Source organism: Schistocerca gregaria, chromosome 6 (genome assembly GCF_023897955.1).
Source record: "Schistocerca gregaria isolate iqSchGreg1 chromosome 6, iqSchGreg1.2, whole genome shotgun sequence".
Taxonomy (NCBI): domain Eukaryota; kingdom Metazoa; phylum Arthropoda; class Insecta; order Orthoptera; family Acrididae; genus Schistocerca; species Schistocerca gregaria.
In genome coordinates this window covers 293,781,145-293,787,159 of record NC_064925.1, presented here as the reverse complement: position 1 = coordinate 293,787,159, position 6,015 = coordinate 293,781,145, and positions in this window count along the sequence as shown.

The following is a 6,015-nucleotide window of genomic DNA, read 5'->3' as shown; positions in this document are numbered from 1 at the left end:
ATTTCAAAAACGGTGGACAGTTATAGCATAAGTAGCAACCTGTATAAGTTGCGAAATACATCTTCACCATATCAAGATGCATCACCATTATTTGCTGAAAGGTATTCTTACACTCGTCCATTATCTTTCGCTTCCAGTCCTTGTGTAGGGAACTACAGATGCAGTCCTCAGCTGTGGGTTTACATGTAGTACACTTATTAAAATCCTACCTGTTCATCACCAGCATCTCCTAAATTGAACACATTCAGGACAAGATGCCTACACTGGTGTGAATGAGTGTCTCACCTCCAAAATAAGTTGCGAAATGTAACTTCAGTCCATCTCACTGCATTTGATGAAACGTATTCTTATTCTGACACTCATGCAATATCTCATGTTTTCTAAGCATTGTGCAGGGAGCTATGGACATATTCAACTGTTTGATTACAACTAATATAGCTACTGAACTCTTCTTGTCCAACATTACACATACAATAAAGTAAAGACTTACATCCATCCTAACTGGCTGCACAGTGCAGACTGAAGCTTCCTCATGAGGGGATGAGAAGAGGGGGAATGGGGGAGGGGAAAGTTGGAGGAGGGGAGGAGTGTAAAGGGCTGACAGCACTGTCTGGTGTTAGTATTGTGAACTGAATCAGTTGATTTCCAGTCCTCAAGGTAAACACACAAAATTCGAAATTCCTGCATTTTTTTTTAAATTCCCACCTTTTCCATAGTAGCAGGGGTGTTGGTTGACAACATAGGAGTGGGGGAGAGGAGAGAGGAGTTTGGTTAGAGGAAGTATCCCAATGGCCCTATTTCCTGACAAAATTTGGATTTCCCACCTTGATGCCAGTGCCATGCTGCCACATCCATAGCCGCCATCTTGGATAAACCTTCTAAGATTCCCCATCTTGAATAAATCTGGAAACAATGCAAGCTGTTGCAGAAACTGCCTAGTTCCACTACTGCTGTCTGCAGTTAGGATTCTGTATAAGAGATCGACTACATTGGCCAAGAGAAAGAAATTTGTTGTGTGAAAGTTTTGAGAAAGAGCTGCCACACAAAATTTGGAAGAACAGACGCTGCTGATCGACAACAGTGGGAAATCGTTGGAAATCAATTCGCTGACTGCTGATTTCTTGACATCAGATGTTTCGGGTATACATGCCATCACCTCTGAATAGTGGAATTTGATGTATCCATAATATGGTACTGAGATGTATTAGAGACTTGGTGCGTGCTGTAACCTGTTAACTGTTTTTGGAACATATCTTCAGTCACAGGAGTGACTGGTTCATTGTTGTAATATTACATAGCATGTTCTTATTGGAAGGTTATTATGCACTCCCCAGTTTACCAATTGCATTTACCCTGGACCATGTTCTGAACAGTATGTATAGTTGTTTGGCATTAACAATATCTGGGTGAACTGGTTTTTAACAAGCTGCTCCTTAAAGAAACGTCCCAGGGTAGAATATAATTAGGTACTTTCTACTGTAGTATAAAAGCTGTCATGTTACGTGAGGTTTAACTAATAAGTTCTTAGTGGTTTAAATGCTAGAGGATCATCATCCATGTAGACTACAGGTCACCTCCTTTGAGACTTAATAGGCATTCTCCAAACAGGCCTTGAACCCCCTATGGCACAGACAGGCCGCCGAGTCATTCATGGTCCTTAGGCGTCACCAAATGCAGATATGGAGGAGCATGTGGTCAGCAAACCACTCTCCTGGCCACTGTCAGTACTTGTAACGGGTGTGAGACTTAACAGGAATAATAAATGTATATTAGGGCTGCATGGTATTAATGCTAGTTCAGTTTGATTGCCATCTAAATGTTACGCTGCCCTGCCTTTCTTAGAGACGGATTACTAACCGAATTATAGTAGGGAATCTGAATGCTATTGAAGGTTTCATCCGTCTTTGGCAGTAAACTGTATATGGCAGCAATCAAAATTTGTACATATTCGTTTACAGGGAGGCCACAGTGAAGATCAGGCATGTCTGGCATTTTTGGGATTACATGATTTCCTATAAGAACGTGAGATTCCAAAGATTTTAGTAATTGTATTTAACAAGATATTTTGCTTATTGTGCTAAGCGTCCTAATTATTACATGTTAATCGGTAGTATGCTTAAACGAACTTGTGTTTTGGAAGGCAGTTGATTTTAACTGTGCAGACGTTAAATCTTCTGGGTGTTGCTTACCAGTTAAATGATTGAACTGTGATGTTCACAGAGCAAAAATTTATTAATCAAAATCGTCTTCAGGTTAAAGAGAAATAAATGTGTAATGAAAAGTGCAAACTGAATGTAAATTGGCTCAGCTAACCATGCCTCCCTCTACCGAACATACACGGCATCACTAATGATACCATAGTCGACGGAACGTTAAACTACGATATTCTTTCCTTCTACAGTCCAAATGTCACTACCTGGTTTCATGGGACCATGAGAGCCAAACATAGATTTCAGATGCTGAGTAGAAAGTTTATAAACAAAGAATTAAAGCCCTCCGTCTTCAGGTCACAATTGGCCCATCTGTACCATCCGAATGCCGTGTCATCCTCAGGTCTGGATGCGGATAGGAGGGGCGTGTGGTCAGCACACCGCTCTCCCGATGGTTATGATGGTTTTCTTTGACCGGAGCCGCTACTTTTCGGTCGAGTAGCTCCTCAGTTGGCATCACGAGACCGAGTGCGCCCCGAAAAATGGCAACAGCGCATGGTGGCTTGGATGGTCACCCGTCCAGGGGCCGGCCACGCCCGACAGCTCTTAACTTCGGTGATCTCACGGGAACCGGTGTATACACTGCGGCAAGGCCGTTGCCAAACAAAGAATTACGGAATTCATAAAATAAGAAAAACTGTTAAGGAGTATATCAATGAATAATACATTACAGAGAAGAGATCTCATATAGTATGAAGAACTTTTGTACAGAATAGTAGCATGCCTAAAACGAAATCTTCCAGCTTAGATTTGAAGACTTGCGCTTTACAGAAGACACTGTCCTCAGTTACCAATAAAAATATCTATACCCAGACCCCTAGCACCCTGTATACAAGCGGTTCCCAGGAGGAAAGATCATTATTCTGGGATATGACACGAACTATAATTCGAACCAAAAAAATTGGAAAATAACACATAGCTATGCTTCTGATTGGGAGTTACTGACTTTCATCCCTTTGCGACATAGTTGGTAACTGCGATCATGTTACAGAAGACGGGAGGAAGTATTTTGGAGCAAAATTTTAAACACATGGCTGTAGGGAGAAATATAGGTTGGATTGCCAAGAATTTTTTAGCTGTTAGGGTATGGTGGAGACAGTGGTAGTGAGAGAGAAAGACCAAACGAGATAGTGTAAGTGAGAAAGGAGACTAACAACGGGGTACACTGTAGATCAATACAAAAGAAAGGAAACTCTTGGGGAGCGACTTATGTAGACAGTGGTAATTAGAGGGAGATGGTGTGTATGAAGGGTTAGCACCAAGGAGAGATGGGTAAAAGGATTTAGAATGTTATGTGTAAAAAGAGCACGAATATGTTCACGTGACAAAATTTTTGCTGAGGAAGGCAGAATGAAGATTGAAGCAGCTGGTCATAGTCTATTAAAGAGGAACATATTCGCCTTTTTGTGCTCTGACAGGAGCATTTCTCCGCTGGTACCAAAATATTCCCAAACGACCTGCGAAATTTGTCAGTGGAGTTTTGGTTCACTGTGTATATGACGTACAAAGCTGTAACAGGAACTACTCATGAGCACTTATCTCAATGGCTAAATTTTGATAACGGATAGTGAAGAACATTATATCAGCATTTACTTCGCTCGAACAGTCCTCGGGTGTATTGCCGGTCCAACGAGCACAATATTTCGGCGACAAGACATGTCGCCATCGTTAGGTGCGCTGGCGGCATGTCTGATCGCCGAAATATTGTGCTCGTTGGCCCGGCAGTACACCCGTGGACTCTTCGAGCAAGAAATACGTCGGGAGAAACTGAAGAATCACAGCATTTATTTCATTTGCAGACTAATTGCTATAGGTATTAGGAGTAGTATGACTTCAGATTGGTTAGTACCTCAGGTACACGTGGCAACACCAAACCATTGATGCTTATTGTGCCCTCTGCAATATGTCAGGTATTGGAAGTGTGGTAGCATGGGTGCAAAATGTGTAACCTATACTTAGGGGTTTAGTCCACTTGGTGGTATAGTTACGACAGTGCAAAAAATATCAGGTAGTAAATTATATGACGTATTTACGGGAAGACTGTTAAATCAAGAGAAAAACTCTGAAGTGTGTACATATTTAGGTACTAATTATCACGATATCTGCATTTATATTTCTGACAACCTGTTGTACACTGTGGTCAGAAACAGTCAATTGTAAGGGTGCTGAGAAACAATTTTTAAGAAAAAAAATCGATACTTCGCTTAGTTTCAGAGTTAATAAGCGTCGAAATTAGTCAACGAGGTGGACACTAATGCAAAATAAAGTTACAGCTAACAAATGAAAGGGACAGACTGGGAAACATTATATCTGTCAGGTTGCTTGAATTTGCACACGCGACGGCCTGATTAGTTAGCTTCAATGTCAATTAACTCAGAAACGGCGCAACGTATCGAACGAAATTTTCCTTAGCCACCATTTCTCAGCCCAACCTACCGTGCAACACTCTTATAAGCTTTTCGGATTGTCTCTGATTCCACTGGGTGCCTCCATTATTGGTTGTCAAGAGCATTTCGTCTAGTGTTTCGGCAGATATTTCGAATTTCGTTCACTCAGGCTGTAGCCAGTCAGCCAAAACAAATCCTGCTCATCAAGTCTTTCATGCGACGGAGAGACTTGGTTAGTTTCCCATTACCAATAATATGATTTTTAAAATCTTGTTTTACGTACCCATTCGATACAGCGGTCCCAAGTTAGTCTAATACGTTATTGAAATGGCTCTGAGCATTATGGGACTTAACATCTGAGGTCATCAGTCCCCTAGAACCTAGAACTACTTAAACCTAACTAACCTAAGGACATCACACATACCCATGCCCGAGGCAGCATTCGAACCTGCGACCGTAGCGGTCGTGCGGTTCCAGGCCAAAGCGCCTAGAACCGCTAGGCCACACCGGCTGTCAATCCGTTACTCATTTTATGGATATGTATTAATAGGGACAGCAAAATACGAAGAATAACCAATGCTTCAGCTAGCCGGCATGGTAGCTCAGCGTTTTTAAAATAATTGAAAAGCCACGATCGCTTCAATATCGTTTACTAGATGACCGGTTTTTCAGCACTCTGTGATGATGCCGACCGGTATTAGGCGAGCTGTGGTAGTTTCATCTGGTGGCTTCAGTTTTATATTTTATGGAAAGAACGACCATGAGAGCAGTTTTTTATTATTTTTTGTTGGTTGTGACAATCATCTTTATCAGATGGTCTGCCTCATGTGCCATGATGTCCATATGGTTTTATAAATGCTAATCCACGTTTCAGATTGGATGATGGCACTTTTAGAGTGCTGAAACCGGTCATCAAGTAAACTATATTGAAGCGATAGTGGCTTTTCAATTATTTTAAAAACATAGTGCTTGCCCCACGACACACCATGTGTTCACTTGTTCACTGCAAAGTAGCTCAGCGTGTTTGGTCAGAGACCTGTCTAATCTCTGTAATTAAAAAAAAAAAAAACTGATTGAAAGGATCAACAACGAACTTCAATAGATGCCATGTGACGTCCGATACGACCAAATACAACGAACAAAATGCAAAAAAAAAAGAGAAAGCAGCGACTGAGTAGCTTTTTGTGTGGCGGTAGCAGTCAATGCAGGCCAGGGCGGTGCTTTCGCCGCTTGGCAGTGGTTATCCTCCGCGTTTTACTGTTCCTGTTAACACACATCGGTAAAATGAATATCGTACTAGACTAATTGCCCGATGGGCACGTAAAATTTCACTTAAAAATCATTTTGTTTCTAACGGGCAACAAACCGACGCTTTGTGTCGGGGCTGGGTGTCGCATTTAAGACGGGATAAGCAGTAT